Source organism: Harpia harpyja, chromosome 5 (genome assembly GCF_026419915.1).
Source record: "Harpia harpyja isolate bHarHar1 chromosome 5, bHarHar1 primary haplotype, whole genome shotgun sequence".
Taxonomy (NCBI): domain Eukaryota; kingdom Metazoa; phylum Chordata; class Aves; order Accipitriformes; family Accipitridae; genus Harpia; species Harpia harpyja.
In genome coordinates this window covers 38943657-38965291 of record NC_068944.1, presented here as the reverse complement: position 1 = coordinate 38965291, position 21635 = coordinate 38943657, and positions in this window count along the sequence as shown.

Here is a 21635-nt window from a genome sequence, read left to right as displayed (position 1 = left end):
AATAGAAAAGATAATGTTCTCTCGTTAAGTGGTATAGAGCATGTATAAAGAAAACATACATATAGAAAGAGAGGGAGTAGTATGTTGCTACCATTGTCATCTGTGGAAATTATTGCCTTTACCTCTTGTCCAGTTTTGGATTTAGTTTCTAATCCCTTTAACAGGCTTTCCCAAATCCTGAGTAGTTTAAACTATTATTTAATATCTTCTTTGCCATGAAGATTTTCTGACTGTGTCTGTCTATGTACATTATATTATGTATGCACATACACATAATATTATTATTCCCTTAGTAGCAATTAAGCAGTATAATCCACCTCAAAGATATTTACAACAATTTAAACTACCCTGAACCAAGGAGTTTAGAGGATTAGAGATGAGATTTAAGCAGTTACTGAGGGGATAAATTTTACAGTGCCTGTGCACTGCAGCACTGTTTGACTTTAAGGCCAGAGAACGCAGGGTTTGGAAGTGACTGAAGGAAAGAAGGAAATGAATCAAAAGTTGAGTCAGGTTTAAAGCCCAGAATAGTTTGTTTGTTGAAATCTTTTCACTTCCATGTTTAGAGGACAGCAGACAGCTGGGTCCTTGGACAAGTTTGTCCAACTTCCTTGCAATATCCCTCCCTTAGTGCTTTGAAGACAGTCAGTAAGCATGTGTGCACTCCCGCACTGTCTCCAGCACCCTGTGTGCCAGTGGGGTAGGCAGGCAGTGTAAGTCTGGCGCAAACTGAAAGCTCTGCTATCTTCAGTAACACAGGGCATGCTGTGGGACAGAGGGCATAAAACGGCACTGAAAGTTCAAGCCACCCTGGATTTATCAAAGGAAAAGAGTATCCAGGGATAAAACTTTTTCTATGCTGAAGAAGCAGAGCACTGTTGTTTGATTTTTCTGATGCCTGTGTAGTGAACCAGCACACCAGCATTGCTTCATGTTTAAGGGCGCACCCTGTCATGTATTTATATCAACACATTTATGCTTTTCAATCTCAGACTCCTCAGCTGAAATAGGGTTTGGCTGAAAGTGTCTTTGAAGTAAAACTCACCCAACGTATTTATCTCCTGCACAATCCCTCGGGCCCTTTCCTCTAAGTCTACCTTGTCAATGAAGCAAGAGTAAACTCTCTCTGAAACTGCCCTTCTTCTTTATGAAACACCTGGGATATTTCCCATTTCTCTCTCTCTCTGCCAGTGAGAAGCTAACACTAAAAAGTAAAAAAAAATAGAGAAAAATTATTGTTGCCACCTGGTGAGTTAAATGTACCTCCCACATAATTCCCCAATAAATTCCTTCTATTATTCTCAAAGGGTTGGCCTTTTTTTTTCCAAATTTATTTATTCATGAGTAATATCTTATATACAAAAATGCATCAATCTTCCTGTCACACCCCAGGTGTCAGCCTGTATTATCCACTCCAGAAGAGAGCAGCAGAGTCAGAGTAGGAAATGGAGCTATCTGGAGGGAGTGGACTTTCAAAGCCATCGGTCTCCCAGGTGTGACTTTGCCCAGCAGCTCAAGGGCAGCCGTCCCGGCAGCCTCGTGGAGCAGCCCCCAGCAGCAGTGCTCCTGCTCCCTTCCCCACGCAGGGCTCTGGCAAGCCTGGGAGCTGGGAAAATGTACCCTCTGCGTGGTCAATTTTGCTTTGCTAATGAGAGCGTAAGGCAACTCCTTTCTGAACATACATTTACTTTCCTTCCTAAGAAATCTTTTCTAAAATATTTGTGTCTGCTGCTTGCTAGAAAGAAGAGAGAAATAGCAAAATCCGTGTGGAAGACATGTGGATGGAGAGGCCAAGCACAAGGAAGCCCTGTAGCATAGGTGTCACTTCCTGGAGATCCACACTTGGTCATGGATGGCACAAGCCCGCTGTGGTCTCCAAATGCTGAAAGGAAATGCTCATTACTATTTCTCCTTGCAAGTGTGGCCACTTTGCTTAATAAAGAGACTCATTAAGGGGAATGACCTATTTGCAAAGCCCGTAAAAGTCCTAATTCTTTTGTGTGTTTTTTTCTTCTCTCACTCTCAAAAAAGAAAAAGGATTTCAAAATACCTTTAAGTGCCTGCAGCCATGCCATGGGACAGTGAATTGCCACATTCACATGCTAGAAGGAGAAACAATCTTTTGGGCATGGCAATGGATTTCATGTTTCAAGTGCTTAGAAGGTTATTGCATTTAATGGGGAGTGGGGACGGAAATTACAAAAATGATGATAAATAGCTTGCCATAGCCCATCTATAAATTTCACCTGCTGACATGGTTTAGTGGGCAGATGCTAATACCACCCTTGGGAGGAAGAAGGAAACCAGCGCTGGGACAGGAAGGGGTTAGGCAAGATTTAAGTGAGTGTACAGGAAGCAATAAAGGTTGTGGAGATTTAGCTCGAGTCTGGTGAGTGTTTGATTGAATCCTTGGTTAGGGAACAAACTTGACAACATTATCTGTTTTTGTTGTAGGAACAACTGTTCACTTGTCTAAATCCTGCCCTCAGCACTGATATATATCAGCCTTCCATTTACTCTCACTTCCATTCGAATCACAGTATGAATCAAGCACATCCCCCCGCTCCTATGCAGATGGCATGCAGAGAAGACTATGCGCAGTTTGTTTTAAGGATTTTTTTTTTTTTAATTGAATTAGGCCTGATTTGTTCTTCCATTTCCTGCCTAGGGTGAGTTTAGCACAGGTGGTGTCTTCCAGGGCAGGGCGGGCAATTTGGGTGAAACCTCAAAGCTGCCTGAACACGCCGCGCTCACCGCTGCCAAGCTGAGCCCGCATTTTGCAAGTCCAAGTCTGGCAGGCAGCGATACCGGCGGGGCCAGCCCCGGGAAGGGCTCTGGGAGCTCAGCCCCGGCCGCCGGCGGGGGAGCCCGGCCAGCCGCCTCTCAGCAGCCCAAGCCAGCGTCAGGTGCCAGAGCGGATCAGATCAGAGGCCCAGCTAGCCTGAAATCCTGCCTCTCCCGCTCGCCAGGAACACATGCAGAAGAACCCCCCCCCGCAAAGGACAAATGCCCATCCAAAAACGTGCCCAGCAGTCAAGTTTCACTGCGAGTGGGAAGTACTCCTTGTCACAAGCCCTGAAGCAGAGATTTGAGTCATTAAAATAATATTACATTAAAATATGAGTTAATAGATTAACTTTTACCCTGGATAGTTTAACTGTAGATGTAGGTGATATCGATTGCGATGCCTAACATTTGTTAATCCTGCTAAGCTCTTTACCTCAGTATTTTCTCAAGGCCACAGCAGAGACACTGTGTTAAAAAAGCATTTGCTGTTTTAGATTTAAACTTGTTGCTTTTATTTCCAAGTGTCTCTCTGATATTTATTGCAAGAGAGGGTTACACAGGAGTGACCACATGACCCCGCGGTACCATCTATTATTTTATATACTGCAGTGACGTCTCTTACTTGCCACCTTCCACAACTCAATCGTCCATATCTTCATCTCAAAGTGTTTCCATACCTCTTCATCACAGGTTTTGTTACTCTTTTCTGGACTTAAAAATATGTCAGCCATATAATCTTTTATGAGGTGAAACTACCCTTACCTAAAAACAGTATTCTAGCTGAGGACGTGCCATTGATCTTTCCGTAAAAAGGCATTGTAATTCTCACAGCACTATCCTTTATGCCTCCCTTAATAGGAGGATAACCTGATTCTGGGAACCTATTCCCAGCATGCATCTAGCTGGAAAGAGGTTCAGGTTCTCTGAGTTTTGACTAGAACTTTTTATGATGCAGCAGATCCCAACGCTACATCTATCAGCGGTGTCACCTTTGCCGTACACGCACACAAGGCTCTGCTCCACTATCTGCATCCCGCTCGATGTGAATTTCAGCTGCCATGCATGGCCTTTGCTCGCCTGCCCAAAATAAAACGCTGAGCACCATTGTTGGCTGGCCATTGTCCCCCATGCTGTGGAGGTGGTTGCGGTGCAGGGCTAAGCAATAGCAACATCTCCAGGGGGCCCGGGTCAAAGGTGGAGGTTATGACCTCTTGTGTATCATTAGGCAATTAGCCGGGGCCCTCTCTAACCTCTCAAAACAGAGGGCCCTGGGCAAACCGTCCACCTCTAGCCAACCACGGCTGACCTTCCTCTATCCATAGCCACACTGAAAGTGTTTTGACACCCTCTCAGATATTTTGTTCTGCATATGAACAACATTATTATATGTTTTTTCTTTCTGCGTCTTGCAAACTTGCAAGTTTTTGAGGCACTGGAAGAAGACCTTACTCCAAGAATTTCATAGGCCAGGAGGGGACTGGTACTCTCGGAACCGCCACAGAAACAGGCTGGGTATTTACAGGTTTTGTCCAAGTTACTATCCCTTCTCAGGACCCTGCTATCAGTATCAAAAATGTAATGTTTTTACCCAAAGCAGCTTAGAAAAGGGGGGCCAGAACCATGTGTGGAATGAAAAGATACAGAAGGGAAAGATTTAAGGATTTAGATATAATTGAACCTAGCCAACTCAGCTAAGCAGACCCCACTGAGGTCATTCCTGATTCCCTTGAAAATGGACTCAGATTTGGTCACAATAAAATGGGCAAATCTCAAATGCCTTTTTCTAATTTTTCTTCTCTTTATATTTGCAAACCCAGTCTTAGGAGATATGTGCCCAGGTATGCCTGGTACATTTCTGATTGTGCACTGAAAGGTTAGATGGTCTGCTGGTCTGAATATGCTGTTTCTGAGACAGTGGTGCTTTCTACCAGTATAATTGACACCAATGTCCTTTGCAAGAGACAGTGAAAACAAAAGAAAGGGAGGTTAAAAGGAAAGATGAAGGAAGGAAAGAGGAGTCAGTCTGACAGAAGATGAGAAATCAGAATGCCAGATGTACACTACATGTACAGTATTTTATCAGATTACTCTGTAAGCAATGGTGCAATTTTATGTATAAGACAGTACAGGCCTTTCCCTCTCAAGGCTGTGGTAAGAGAGAGAAAAGATGTTCTTGTTGTTAAGGTAGTGACACAGAATTCAGGAGATCTGGCTCCCATTCCTGGCTCTGACACAAACCTTGTGTAAATCACTTAATCTCTCTGTGCCTCTGTTTCCCATCTGTGAAACAGAGATAACACATCCTTTTTCTCACCCCAGTGTGTCTTGTCTATTTAGATTATCTGCTTTCCTGGGCAGGGAAAGCTTCTTACTGCATGGGCTTGGGTTTTCAGTTTGTTTGTCCTCAGTGCTTTTTGCTGGACCTTTTAAGACCAGAGGGAACCACAGTGATCATCTGGTCATGACCCCTTATACAAGACAAGTCCTGGGAGCTCCCAGAATTAATTCCTGTTTCAGCAGCTGTGATAGACAAAAGAGTAGATTTTAGGAGAAATATATAGAGAGAGAATGTGAAAAAGAAAAAATCCCCAAATCCAATGTAGCTTTTGGTTAACAAGTGATCAGTAACCTTCACTGATAAAAGCCCGTGCTTTATTCCTTGCTTGATTTTGTCTAGGCTCTTTTCCCACTACTAGAGTGAATCTTCAACTACTGGCTGTTATCCTTGCTGAACTCAAGAGCCCTCTCTGATCGCTGTGTATGTATTTATGGTGGCACTTCTTTTTCCTAACATTAACTATGCATGTAATCTAACCTAGCTGTCCAGTGATGGAAGAACCTGAATATGAGAATTCATCCCAAAGATCTTGCGTATCTGTCTTGGGACAGGACAAAATGGCCTCTGAAGAGGTCTATATTGACTATGCATGGACCTTGGATAAACTTATTATCCTTATTTGCACCCATAGGATAATTCTGGAGCAGTCACATGATGTTCTCCACTTTTCTTCTTGACATAGCATTTCTTTACAGAGTTTGTACTCGAGATTCATTGCACTTCATGATGAGAGCAATTGCGATGATTGTAACTTGACTTCGGCCAGGTTGTTCCTCCTGTTAATGTGTATTCAGTCCCTCTTTTCTGCATCATCACCATACACCGATAATTGGTGAGATCCAGTGAGATAAGTGAATTCGAAATATTTTCAAGAGAGGACAGAATTCAATCTTCAGTTTTTCTAACCTGGGCAAGCGAGTGCTCTAACCACTGAGTAATTGAATAAAAGACCTTTTCCTGTGGTCATGTGTTAAATGAAGGCTGCATCTGTTTTTGCATTTTGTGCACAGGCTGATCCTTCAAGTGTGCCACAAGCACACTCCTTGGACCAAGCTCTGTACGGGAAACAGGCAGACAAATGTATAGTTATGACATTGATACTGAACCGCTCAACCCTGTCAGGATTGAGGTGTCTTCTGGGAGTGCACAAAAGCAGAACCTCAGTTGCCTTGGAAACTTCTCCAGCTGAAAACTGAGGATATTAAGGCAGTTCTGGGCAGCCACTGAGCTGAGCTTTTAGGATTGCCATTTTAGATTCAGATGCCTAAACTCCTCCTAACTTCTCTCTTTAACCACTGTTTGCGGAGCTGGCTTCTATTTGAATAATCAAAATGTCAAGCCACACAAACATCTTACAGAAGGCTAAATCTATTGCATCAAAACTGTAAATTAAATCACCCCATTTAAATCTGATTTAAAATTATATCAAGTCAGTTTGACAAGAACCATCCTGATTGTCATTAATTCTGTTGCCTTCTTTTAATTTCTTATTACTCAAGCACCCTATCAGCCATTCCATTATTTTGCCTGGGATCGAAGGTAAGCTGACAGGCCTATAATTACTTGGGTCACTGCATTTACCTTTTTTAAATATTGGCACAACATTAGCTTTCTTGTAGTCCTCTGGAACATCCCCAATGCTCCATGGCTTGTTAAAAATCAAAATTAATGGTCTGTAGTGCTCCTTGACTATCGATCTTAAAATCTTGGATGCAAATTATCCAGACACACTCATTTTAATGTATCTAACTTTAGTATCTGCTGTTCAACACATTCCCTTAGTTACTGCTAGAATGGAAAGCATTTCATCATCATTCTGTCCTGAATCATCTGGCTTTTCCCCAAATACCGAACAGAAGTATTGATTGAACACTTCTGTCTTTTCTGCATTATTATTGAGAATTCTACCAGCTAATAGATGGATTAATACCATATCTAGGATAGGCTTTATACCTGAAATCCTGTAAAATTTCCTTGTGTTCTGTTTATGTATTTCTACTCATATCATTCTGCTTCCCTACTGAATTTTCTACTATTTTTGCCTTGAACTTCTAGTGCTTGCTGTATGCTCCCTTTCTCATTTTCCTGTTTACCCATTTATTCCCCTGGTTTAGGGACTCATAGCAGTTCCTTGCTTTATGAAATTGATCCTTTGGAAGCCAACATATACATGTTTGTGTCCATTAAACTGAAAATAGGATAAGGGACCTGTCTATGCCTTTCTTCATCTAAGCCCTTTGAAACTTGGCCTCATACACAAGTCCATTGTATCCAAATCTGTATTTCCCTGTATTCTTGGATGTCCTGGTTTCAGCTAGGATAGAGTTAATTTTCTTCTTAGTAGCTGGTACAGTGTGTTTTGGATTTAGTGTGAGAATAATGTTGATAACACACTGATGTTTTAGGTGTTGCTAAGTAGCACTTATCCTAAGTTAAGGATTTTTCGGTTTCCCATGCTCTGCCAGCAAGCAGGTGCACAAGAATCCAGGAGGGAGCACAGCCAGGACAGCTGACCCGAACTAGCCAAAGGGATATTCCATACAATAGAACATCATGCTCAGTATATAAACTGGGGGGAGTTGGCCAGGAGGGGCGGATCGCTGCTAGGGCATCAGTCAGTGGGTGGTGAGCAATTGCATTGTGCATCACTTGTATTTTCTTGGGTTTTATTTTTCTCCCTTTTTTTTCGTTATATTCCTTTTCATTACTATTATTATTATATTTTTAATTATTATTGTTATTATTTTATTTTATTTTCCTTTAGTTATTAAACTGTTCTTATCTCAGCCCATGAGTTTTACTTCTTTTTTTCAATTCTCCTCCCCATCCCACTGGGAGGGGAGAGGAGTGAGCAAGCAGCTGCGTGGTGCTTAGTTGCTGGCTGGTGTTCAACCACGACATTGGAATTAATAATCATTTTGTTAAGTGAATCCATCAGTATTTAGTTTGTGATCCAAAACTTCAGCTGATGAATGCTGTTAAAGAATTTTCTGTCATTACAGGAAGAAATGAAGTAAAACTGGGTTCTTCCTAAAACTTCAGAGATGTACTGCTGACATACGTAATAATCATTTGGAACCGGCAGCAGCAGAACCTCTTTCTGATTCACCAAGGAGACTCACACCTTCCGCTCGCGAAATCTTGGGACTTTTCTACTAAGTAAGCAATGAACCTCCAACAACTTCCTACAACACAGGACATGTGCCATGCAGATGAGCAGCTTTGATGTCATGCAACAGTGAGCAGCAATGCTTACATAGACGTGCCTTTTTTTAAGCACTTCACAGGAAAAAAAGAAACTACATTGTTTTCTCAATTCAGTATTCGAGATAAAATGAGTACTAAAATTCATTGTGAGTTCAGAGAAAAAGGGGATTTTCTAGGAGAAGTCAAGTTCTGTGTTGGACTTCGTGCAGATACCTTAATGTCATTATCATGTATTCTAACAGGCTTTACCTACAGTCTATATGGACCAGACACTAAGACAGAATCAAACCATATTGCTCCCTTCAAGTCAACGTTGCTGTACTCATTCACCTCACTGAGATGTAGCACTAACTGCTTTCAAGAAATAAGACTGATTCTTTGCATAATCAGCTCACTGCATGACTGGGATTGCTCTACACTTCTGTGGAAAGCAACCAGCACTTTCTCCTGCTACTACCTGTAACGATGATGGAGGACGTCATTTCTTTCTCAGCATTAAAGCTACAAAAGCTGAGGTGGAATGTATGAGAGTACATCCCACTAGCAAGGGGTGTGAGAGCTGAAGATGACAAGGTTCCGACAACTGCAAAAAGGGTGCAAGAGTGAAAAGTGAAATAGCACTAATTCAGAGAAATTTAGAGTAAGAGAGAAAGCTTTACCCTTGGCCTATCCAGATGTATGCAGAAGCTACAGGTATTTCCAAACCATGACTGATCTCACCACCCTCCACCCTGCAAAAACTAGTCCCAGAAAAAGCTGATTGTGGAGACGAAAATGGTCGCTGTGTAAGTAGCTGCAACTAATCAATCCGAAGCAAGGCAGCACCATTTAATAAGTCAATAAAATATCAAAACTAACTTATACTTCTAGAGTGGCATTATGCATACTAACTAAGCTGCAGAAACTCCTTGGTGGTTCATAACTATACAAACAAAACCTCAACTCTACTGAACTCAAAGGGAGTGTTCATCTATGCACTTATACAAAGAGCAAAACCAAACTTCTGCTGACAATACTTTGTTGTTTAAAATGACAAACATACACAAGGAAGAACAAGTCTGACGTTCCAGAGAGGCGTTAGGGCATGCCTACTCACATCAAGATGCAGAACTGAGGCCTTATCAGAAAATTCTTCAAGACAAAGACATTGCTTCTTTAACCGCTTTTAAAGCATGTTGCAGTTGCAGTCATTTCTGAAAATGAATGAAGAATATGTTAAAGCACAGATTAAGCAAATAAAGACCAGGAATCACAGCTTCCTAATCTGTAAGAAACCTCTTTTACAAGCGAGTGCCAGAAGGAAGAGGTTGGTAGCTTGCCTGATTTCAGAGCTGAGGGACCTACAGGTGCTGACAGTTGTACATCTGCTTTTCTCGTCTTCTCATGGACAGGAACCAGCTCCAATCCAGGAGCTCTGTAGGCACAAGTCCAACATAATAATCTCAAAGTGGCCCAGCTGTGGTTCTTGATCAGTTCAAGCGCATTTTGTACTCATGATCAGCAGCAAGACCCTACAGCCATGGGGACTTCCGTGTGATCTGAGTTCCCAGCTGTGGCAATAAGCAAATCATCAAAGGATGATAAAGTCAATATTGCTCGGTTGCCTTGGGAACCAAACAAATGCCCAGACCGTTCCCTTTGGTAACAGAGTGGGGAGATAAGTCATCACTACCTCCCTCCTATGAAGAATTCCCAGAGCTCCTGCTCCCTGAGGTATGTGGGATGTGGCTTGCAGGTTTTGGAGAGATGAACGTTTCAATGCGTGGCTTGTGTAATCAGAGCTTTGGTTACAAGCCATGGTAATAAGCCATGCTAAGAGGCAGGATATAGTTGCTTGTGTTTAGCACCACAATAATGCAACGGCTCCAGTGCTGGCCCACATGTAGCCAGCTTGGTGCGGGGGTGGAGCAGAGGTGTGATTGCCTGTACCCATCAGGGTAGACAAAGCTGAATGACTCAAAAGCAGACATCGGATTAGAGCCCCATATATCTGACTCACAGACCTATCCTTTAACCACCAGCCACTTCTCAGAAAATGCGCCTGGGTAAAAAACTTAAACTGTATTCTTAGAAGGGGGCGGGGGGGGGGGGGGAGAAGAGTCTATTTTAAAAGAAACCTCAGTGTTCAGCTGAAGGACCCTACCAAGGCTCAAAAACCCCAGGTTTAAACAGCTCTAATCCAGTTTGACCAGCAGCATCTGAATAAAGGCAGACCAATAATCCCTTCTCAAGGTTCAAATATTACCTTGTGTAAGCGCACTGTCTTGCACTTATTTCTCATTCTTCTGAAAGCTACTTCTGTTAAACTACCCAAAACAAAAACACGACGCATGCATAGAAAGAAAGGGTCCAAAAAAAAAGTCTTACAGCTGTTGTAAGCACTTAAACATTTCAACAGTGTTTGTAAGTGTATGCCAAACTGGAATTGTTTCTGTCATAATATTATGATTAGTATAGCAAAGAACTCCAAATTCATAAATAATTGTGTAGCATCACTCAGAAGGGAATATCATACAAAGGTTATTTGCCCTAATGTTTTGGTCCAAAGATCTCTCAGTAATGACAGTAGAAATCCAAACATTGACATTAGTGTAATTTCTCTGATATTATGTAACTGAGAGATATCGTAACATTCCTCTGTCACAAATCACCATCAAGACACTTTTCAGAAATTACAGTAATGTGGCTGGCTCTTTCCTTTTTTAAATGAAATTCGTCGCTGACTTGACACGTAAGATGTGTAAATGAGAAGTAATTCTTTAAAATAATTCCTATTGACACCTAAAATAAGAACATATTCATAAGATCTCCAACAATATCTTGTGTTAATATATGCAATTAAAAAGAAAGGAAAAAAAAAAAAACCAAACCAAACTAAATTAAGTGAAAAGAAAAGAGAAAAGATTCTTTTGAGGAAAAAATAATATATATCAATAATTCTAACAGAGAAAAACAAGTGCAGATTTAGGAAGACTGAGAAGAGGAACTCTATTTATATTGATCAGGGAATATAAGGATGACAAACAGAATACATACCTCAAGACGTCAGATACCAGTTTGCTGCCCACTGCTGAAAAGGCAATCTCCAGCTCACAAAAGACTGTATACATTAGGTACATTCTGCAGACAGACACTTCTGACATTTAAGGAAACATCTTCCAAATATAAAGCAGTAGGTGACAGAAAGTACAAACTATTTGGGCCTTCATCTGAAAAGCAACAAAATGCAGACCCAGAAGATCTGTTGAATTTCTAAATATTTTCTAATCTCGCTAATTCCTCATCAGTCTCAAAGGCAAAAGATTACCAACACTCAAGCTGAACAAGAATGATCTAAGTGCTATTCAACGGGGATTCAGCATACTCTCTCCTCAAGGTTGATTTATGGCTGGTCATCTTTGTTTTAATGCCCTAGAAGTCTCTCCTACATAATATATGTTATCAAGATTGAGTAAATTACAAAAGAAGCATCATGCATAATTCTAATTCTCTTCTCACAACAGGATGTTTATTTCCTGTTTTGAGATAGTAAAAAGGATTTCCAGTTATCATATTACAGCAATTTACAAAAAATGCCTGTAGGCAGGAAGTTCATGAAGAGTGAAACTGGCTCATAACTAGGTTAGCACATGTGAATGGACTCTGAAATGTAAATTTATCTTATAAAAAAAAAAAAAAGGGAGCATCAGACAAATACACCCAGGTATTAAATGAAGCAAAGGTCACAGTGGCAAGATTAGTGTCTAGAACAAGAGGTCCCTGGTCCAGGCTGGAATATCCAGGCACCATTATGAAACTAATTACAATAACGCTAAGCCAGTCTTTTAAATAAATAACTCTTTGTGTCCTAAGGAATAAAAGAGAAAAGACCTCATCTTTCATTCTCAGGCTTTTCATCAGCCCCTTTGGGCAGAACTGGATCCGAACTCCTGCAGATGCCCATGGACATGCCTGAGGCTGTCTGAGAGCAAGATTTGGCCTCTGGTGGACTTCAAGCGAAGTTATGTGCTTGCAGGTAAAATTCAGACTTGCACAGAGGCATGAAACCTATAGAAATCTTGAGCCCTGGGGGGAACTGAGTGGTGTGAAAACGTTGTATACACTCTTCAGAAGATGCAGCCTGAAAACTTGGTCTCTGAAAGTGGGGTGGCGTTCAGGGAAATGTCCTTGTGCTTAAATATCTGGTTCCTTTGGGAAGGTTCAAGCTGTAAATGCAGAGATGTGGTGGGTGCTCAGAGCATGCTGTGACTGCTCTACACTTAGCAATTGACCCCAAATGGCAGCACAACAATCCTGAACTCCTTCAGTGTGTGGAAAACCAGAGCCAACATCACCATCTTTGTAGTCCCTTTCCTTCCTGCCTCCATCCTTCCTCCTCCCTTCATCCCAGCATGTCCCCAGGTGGGAGCACTGGGCCTTGCCAAAAGCCAGTTTCACAGGCTGCTGCAGTACCAGGTAGGGTGTCCCTCAGGACTTCTCTAATGTGCGTGGGTGGTGTAAAAACAGCCACCCACAGACCTGCCTCCTCTCCTCTCTTGCCAGGTTCTGCCCTGGACAAAGAGGCACTCCCTCACTACAGCAGAGATAAAGAAAATTATCATCAGGAAATGAAATTCCTCAAGCTTCAAATGCATCTGCAAAAGAATCATTAATCAGCTGTGTGAAGGAAGGGTGGATGCTCTGGTGAACTGTAGGCATACACGTAATTTGAAGGTGCAGTGCAACATCACAGATACCGTTAATTAGAAGAGCAGCCATCCTTTGAACTCTGAGCTCCTTTTTCATTTAACTTCATGAAACCCACTTGGCATGTTGCTCACTGATTGGGGTACTTGCTGTTCTTATGATTACACCAGGCCCTCAACATTTCCAGGGATGTTCTCAAGGAACACATGCCTGGGAAACTACAGGGGAGTGTTTAGCAGGTATGGACAAAGCCACAAAGATAATTCACTAGCACCAGGGAGGCATCCATCTTTCAATAGGATGAAATTAAATACACACCCAAATGTCACTAAAACAATATCCCATCCTTTTCTGAAGTTGATCCTCAGCTGGTATTGATGGGGAGAATTCCACCATTTTCCAAAGAGGCACCTAAGACCCACCTGGGTATCTGACTGAAAGAGTGCGACATATTAGGTACAAGTCAGAGAACCAGAGGTAGATTCCTCCCACTGAAAGTGGTGTAAACCTGGAGTAATACCACTGATGTCAGCTGGCTACCACAGATTGCCACCACTGTGTTTTAAAGCAGCACTTGATATTTGATCTCATTCTTTTTCACAAATCCACCTTGTATGGCCATCAGGCATAGTCAGTCCTTTTGTCTTTGTTATGCTGCCACTGCTGTAATTAATCTTTTTCCAACCACCCTATTGGCAATTTCCCTAATGCACACATCCTCCCTCTCCCTCACTCCCTCTCTCTCTCTTTCAATTCCTTTCTGCTGTGCACTTGCCCCTCCCCAGCCTTTTGGGAACAAATCATCTCTTCAGTTAGCCTGTGAGCCAGATTGTCTTCAAACTCTTCTTATCTAGGCACAGAAGTCTTTTACTTGGATGTATCTGTGCCCTGAATACAGGCTTGGTTACTCAAACGGTGATATAAATTAAACCTAGGCTTCACATTAACATTAGTACTAACATATCCACTTGGCAGTGTGGGTGTAAGCAAAATCTTGTTAACAGGCTTTAAGTTCTGACTGGAGAGGTACATATTATTATTTTAAATAATTTGTCATTTTTTCCTATCAAAACAAAACTTTTTGGAAGTAACTCTTTTTGAGTCATGTGAATCATCTGAAATTAAAAGTCATTCCTTAATACATTTTTAGCTATGAAATTGAAGCTAATTTCAAAGCAAAATATTTTCAAGCAAATAAAATCACGGGTTTTTTCCTAGAAAATGCTGAGATGGAAATTCTAACCAGTATTAAAAAATCGGTATCTGAAATGTAATTTTAGTTAACCCCAAGAGGCAGATCCTACAAGAAAAACATCTTCCAAACATTCTACTCAAGAGTTAGGGGGAAAACAGTCCTTTGGTTCTGGGTCGCTTTTATCACATGTAGCTGAAGCAAGGACTGGAGGGTTTTGCCTGGACCGGTGGGTCAGTGAACTACTGGGAGGAAAGTGAGCATGGCCAGGCAGCCCCTGCTCACCCCTGTTTTGTACTCTCACAGGTGCTGGAGTCAGGGGGATTCAGCAGCCGCTGGCACTGGCCTCTCTGCCATTGTCTGCCGCTTGTCCTTGCCCATCGAACCTTTTGCTTATATTAACATTTGCGCTCCTTGTATCACAACAGCAGCGAAGTCTGTGTTTGTACAACCCACCCAGTTACACAATCTACTGATTGTGTGATTCTTCGCAAAAAATAAAGAGGCAGGCAGTTTAAAACTTTTAATAAATTCTCATAATAATAATAATAGCAAATAGACAGATTGATATGTGTACTACAGCACTTCCCCAAATTGCTTTTTCCCTTACAATGCAACCCCCTTGCTTTCCTGACACAGCTTCTGTGATGACAGGTGCACTCTCTGATTGCCTGACCCAGTCCTGTGAGCCATCCAAATCCTCCTGTTCTTGGCGGAACCCCCCCATCCCTTTTTGATCCATGTGTCGTGCCATGCTTTGCACACCCTAATAGTACAAATAACATTAGAGACACCAGGGTGGGAGTTAGGTGTGCAGGCAGGACATCTCGCCTGCAGTCAGCCAGGTGCATACTCCCTGGACACTGAGGTGAGTGCAGCCACTTTTTCCCAGGTGCTCTTTCATCCAGGTCCACCTCCAGGAGCCAACACAAAATACAGTTGCCTGCGTCACTTGAATAGCAGGAAGGCAGACACTCCACTGATACTTGTGTTACTGTGAGATAACTTTGTTCTTCATGACCAGACAGGTTAACTCCATAAGACCTTACCACCTTGCTTTCCGTAACCAATTGGCACATCCCACATTGATGTTGATGGTTGTCCAACCACTGGATAACGGCCAAGTACTATTTTCTTAAGTTTCAATTCACACACACAGAGGCAGACAATGAACATATTTCTGCCACTGATGTTCCCAGCACAATTTGGGTGTTTTATTTTTTCAGTGGTAACCATGATTTTGGTGGGAAAAGCAGCAATAATAGATTTCATGTTCTTCTATCACCACAACACTGACATCTGGTTTGCCAGCGATAGTCCAGTCAGCAACGGATTTGCAGTGGTGTGGCATAAATTGCTGACAGAGGATGATGGAAATCTGCCTCAGGACTTCCTGAGGGTGTCAGGTCTGAGATGTCCTAGCACTGTAGAAGGGAAGCAAACTCCTTGCACAGTTCCTTGGAGGTCCTGGCCCTCCCAGATCCAGGACAGGCCTTTTTGTGCCATTTTTTCCTTGTGCTCCAGCTCAGCCGTCTGTGGTTGGTGCCTAAGGACTCTGAAATCCTCATGGCTGCAGTCAGAGGTCCCCAGGTGGTCTGCGTGATCCACTCACCGGTGTGTGAAATCACCCTCTGAACACCACCAGAAAGCTCTATACCATGTCCCATGCTATCCTTCCATCCCCAGCCTCGGACCAGCTTTGGTCTCTCCCATCTCATACCACCTCGGGTCTGCTGAAGGCAGTGATTGGGTTGAGGTTTCCCGCCTGTTGGGTCAGCACTGCCTGCGTTTGCTCAGCAGTTCCACACAGAGGAGCAGGTAGTCACCATTAGAACTACAGTATGAAACACTCCAAAGGTCTGCTTCAGCTTTTCAGGAGTCTTAGTACTGTGACAGTGTGGCCATCACCAAACGGGTTGTAACTCCAGAGAAGTATAGCAGAGTGGACACATGCAAGCGAGCTTGAATGTCCAGACCAAGGTAAACCCTGTTGTAAAGGGTTACTGGTGCTTTTCCTGCCTCCTATTTGCTTCGTCCCTGCTTTTCAAGTTTCATTCATTTACTGGTTGTCTCCCTCGCTTCAAATTAATTTATGCAAAGCATCGACCTGTTACACTGAATGGATTTTTTTTCTGAGCATTTTAGGGAGATGCAGAGACCGCCTTCATTCAGATTGTTCAACAATCTTACCCATAACCTTTTCCTAACAGGTGTTGAACACATCCCAGCAGGATACATTTATCCTGAAGCTGCCTTGCTACTTTGAACAAAACCTCATATTCCCTCTGCCTTCCCTTTCTCCTTCCTTTGATCCATCCCTTTTTAAGCTTTGTTTGTGCTATTAATAATCGAGAGTTCAGTGCTGTCAGCACATTCAACACAGTGGAGAACAAAGGGCAGAAAACAGCCCCACCCAAAATGAGTTTACAGGCTAATGAAGGCAAACAAAACCCTCCACTTGGCTGGGTGCACAGGGTGGCAGACTGAATGGTAACTTCTGGGCTGGGAGGGGGGGCTGTCCTTTAAAAAGCACATTTTTAAGTGGACTAGAGTCTGCTTATTCACAAAAGAAAAGAGTTTAAGGGGAAAGTTCCTGAAAGTGAAAATGAAAGCCTGATGAGGTGATTTTTGGGCAAAGGGACGCCAGACAGATGGAGATAGGGAGATGGGTGGGTGCAGAATATAAGTGAGGAGAGATATGCGGCTTAAATAGCTAATCAGTAAGAGGGCAAAGGCACCCAGACACCCTGTGAAGACACTGTCATAAAGAACCAGGGACAGATGGAGCCAGAGCTGTGCAGAGCCTTTGAAGGAGCAGATAAGCAGGTTGAATTTAATGGGGGAATGTGAGAGGTTGTAATTGAAGAGCTCAGGACACTGAGGATCATTAAGAATTTGCAAGGAGAATTGAGCACTGCATGAGGAGCTTGGAAAATCTCCACATTTGAAGGTTTTAAGAACAAGTTAGATAAACATCTGTTGGGAATGTTGTAGATGTGGCTGATCCTGCCCCAGGGCAAGCGATAGACCCGATGACCTTTTGAGCTCCCTTCCCGTTTTCTGTGTGGGTGTGGTAGGCCCGGAAGATAATTTGCCAGATGGTAAACACATTTTTGCCCAGATTGAAGCTGAATAAGGAGTACTGATTTGAGGGACAAGGGGGTCCCAGGCTGCACAACTATGCAAAGGTATCACATGAAAGCTGGAAAGGAGGAGAAAAAATGAGGTTACTGCACTGTCTTTTCTGCTGAGCTTCAGCCAAGTATATCGATAGGAGGGGAATAAGAGAAAGAGGAGATGAAAAACGGGTCAAAGATTACAAGTGTAAATTCACAGTTGTGTTCGATATGATGGAATTGTTCCTATGAAAACTATTGTATCGTTGAATGCCACTGTGTATTCACTCACAAGGCCATAAGTATGTCTTTCCCAGACTAACTATAATAGAGATCTTCATGTCTCTACTCTAAACAGACAATGCCAAGGAGGTCAGCAGAAGCAAGGAGAAGCACTTTACTCCAGGTAGTCTGCAGGTGAAGTGGAAAGGAAAGAAGAGCCAGCGGCAAAACAAAGGAGTCGGGTATTGGAACACACACACAGAGAAGACACTCACTGAGATGGCAGCGAGAGAGGGTTTAAAGTAAGAGAAGGGAACAAAAAGATACGCCTTTGTAATAGGAAGACCCTCTTTATTGACAAGACCAACTGTACTAAAGTGAGCTGAATGAAACTTTTGGTGTAAAAGACAATTCTATGTTCTTAAATGGCTCTGAATGCAGCCCAAAGACTGTATCCAGAATGAGGAGGAAATTGAGGTAGTGGAAATGCATGGAGGCTTTATGGCTTTATTAACCTTACCTAGATTCACATGCTTCTCGTATTATTTAGAAAAGATGAGTCAAGTTTTAGACTCTTAAGCAAACTCTGTATGCATGTGTGCATACGCAGAGATTTTTTTTTTAACCTGCATCTGTCATGTGCCTTTGAAGAAACAAAATGTAAAACAGATAAAGACTGATATTCCTTCAGTGGGATACAAGGAGACATAACAACTGCTGAGAATAACTGGGCAGAGAAGGTACCAGTTCCAGAGCTCTAGCTCTAGCTCTAGTCTGTTAGACTGAGGAATCCCTCCTGGCACTAGGCATGAGGTTTGCTCCTGAAATGCAGGGTAGAGGCTTAAAGCCTGGAACAGGGTTTAGCCTGTTCTCAGCCTCAGGAAGATAAGGACTTACAGCCTTCAGAGTCTGGACACTGTCATGACCATCTGGTGAGAGTCCAGCCATGTCACTTTGCCAAGGAGCTTGGGGAATTCATATTGGTAATGGAGAAAGAAGGAAAATAAAAGATAAAAATAGAATCCACTTGATATAAAGCTGAGTTTGAGTTGATGAGGACATCATAGCAATGTCAGAGCCATGGAAGAAGACTAGACACAGAAAGGCCAGGCAGTGGGTCAAGAACAAGGAGATGGCCATGTGAACTATCAGCATGGACAGGACAATGGGCTGCCAAGGGATTACCAGATAATGAAAACGAGAACAGGCTAAAAACAGAGCCAAAATAACAAAGAATCACTGAAGGACTGGTCATAAAGAGAAGGCTGAGAAGGGGGGAAAGCACGGTTAAAGGTGTATGAGGAGAGAATAATCAATAAGAAATTGATTATTTGAGTTATCATTGGTAACTCAGTAGTCACAGACAGACTGGGAAGATGAAAATAGCAAGAAGCCTTGGCAGCAGCCAGAAAAGGTCATGTTGGCCTTGACAAACACCTTGTTAGCGGATGAAGGTGCCTTATTTCAGCCCCATAGTAGAGTAATGGATGCGAGAGTCAGTGGAAGTCAAGTGGTGGCAGTAGGAGGTGCTTTCACAAAGTTTCAAGTCAAAGGTAGATAGAAGTTGCTGAGAAAGAAAAAGTCTAGATTAGATTTTAAAAGACTGAGGAGATGAGGGGTGGGTCAGATGACAGAGGGAAAAGAAATTTAAATGGTGGGAAAGTAAAGTATCTGTGATCTGGAGGATAGGGATGAGCCCAACACTTTCAGGTCTTTGTTCATGCCTATGTGTGCTATCTATTAGCATTTCTAAAACTGAAAACCTCCTCAATCTAAGTAGTGATAACCTGTAGCGACTGATGAACTGGATGACAGGAGAATGCAGGCCTATCACTACTGAAAGGAGGCTCCTGGCACAACCAGCCAGTCACAGCAGACCTAGTCTAGCAGCAGACTGCTGCTGGAGCAAAAGTACCATTTAGGTGCCCAGTGTCCACATCCCATCTGCATAGCTTCAAAAAAGTATCCAAAGTCCATCCAGAGGGATTTTGAAACTGCATGAAAATTATGTCTCTGCTTCTATGGCAGTATCTTTTGTTACACAGGAAGGAAGGATCATAGCTTTACAACAGTGATTCACCATCCATACCTGGATGTTATTTCAGCTAGTTTCTCTGCCTCCATTTTGCCCAGCAGTAGGCATAATACAGTGCTAAGCTCACTGAAAACCAGTAGGAACTCTCATACAGAGCTAAAAATCACAGGTCTCACTCTTCCATGTGGCAGCAGCAAATTTGCTATCCTCTGTGCGCGTAAGTGTGTATGTGGGGGGATGTGTGTGTATATATATATATATATATATATGCATGAATCATAAATGATCTATCATTATTAATTCATTAGATACTCATTGTAATTACCCTGCTTGTGATGAATTCATTTGGTATTAATTTAGATGTCATATGTACAGTACTTTTGTAAGGATTGCCATATGATTCAGCCTTAATTAATCTACCTCTAAAGCAAAATGCTAACAATCAATTCACATTACTGGGATGCTTAGGCTGTCGGCAGGAGCACGTTTATTATGATTATTATTATTTATGGACACAAGGAAGAAGACATTACAATATTTGCAATCATCTATGTGTTCCATACAGTAGGATATTTTAGTCCCAATATAGCTATATATCTGTGTGGCCTTGCTTAACTGATTTGTCTAATCGATTTGTGAATGTCCTTATCTTTAAAGATGTCACCTTGTATTTACAATCATTGGCAGGTCATTATCCATAAAGATATCTCAACTCATTTTTTTCTTTAGCAATGAATCCTATTACTTAACCACTGTACACCAAAATCTCTTTTCACTCTCTTATGCTCGTTTTTGGGGGTGGAGGAATTTATAAGGCGGTATCAAAAGTTTAAAAACAATCCATGAGACAGACATTTGTATTTCAGAATGGGACTTAGGTAAATAATGAAGTGACACTCATTTTAGAGAAGGCTTTATTACTAAAGAAGGAAATCTTTTATTTTAATCACAGCTCGCTTCAGTTGAACTACAGTTCAGTTTTCTCAGTGACAGTGCAGTAGTAAGAACACCAAATGCAAACATTGATGACAGTAAGATATACAGAAGGACCAAATAAGAACAAGCAATATTTCGGTTTCAATGCACCTTGTCCTTCACCATAAGAAAGCACTAAAGCTATGAAAATGGAAGTACTTTTAGAATAGGTAAGAACTATGAACTCTATTTAAATTAAATGTAAGTAACTAAAACCAAAGTAAAGCTGCAATATGTAAGGAATGTACTGCAGGAAACAATGAGATATGGAATTTCTGTTACGTATAGACTTCCATATTATTCTTACAATGATTTTGGGTACGTGATTATTCCTTGTAGCCCTCTTGGTACTTTCAGTTTCCAAATCCTGGGAACAGGATACTTATGCCTGCTGAGATCTTTTTTCCTAAGTTTTGTTTTCATTTTCCTCTGATGCAGTGTTGCATTTTGTGTAGAGACAGTGAATAGCTTATTGTAAAATAGAGGATTAATATTAATGCACATTCTTAACAGCTTTTATCAGGAATACAGTGTGAGCCTCCTTGAAAGATTTTTTTTGTCCTTTTCTTGGGGTATGACAGTATGATGTATATGATCTATCATGCTCATTTCCTTCACGCATTCTTAGCCCTACTGGAGCAGCCTTAGAGTGATGGTAATCTTATGAAAACTCAAAATGATTTGTTTATTACTGAAGGTTTATTTAAGGCTGTCACCATGACCTATATCCATTAGTAACCTCAAGAATTCTTAAAGGGACACTGGTCCCATTACCTGCTATTTTCAGCTGTACTCCACGATAGTAGAAAGCTAAGGCTGTTGCTTCTAAGAGCTTTTTATAAATTATATTGCTATCCTTCCCTCCCCATCAACCTTCTTTGTTCTATAGATCTCTTGCCTGGAAAAATGTTTAATCCCTCCCATATCACTCAAGCAGCACATATAAGGGCATTGAAAGAAGGGAAATGAGGTAGCTACATCCATGTATTCCAGTGTATTGACTTTCAGCAATTTGAATCTACTGGCAAATTGTTTTGAATAAAAAAGAGCATGAGCCCAGATTCACTCAGAGGACAC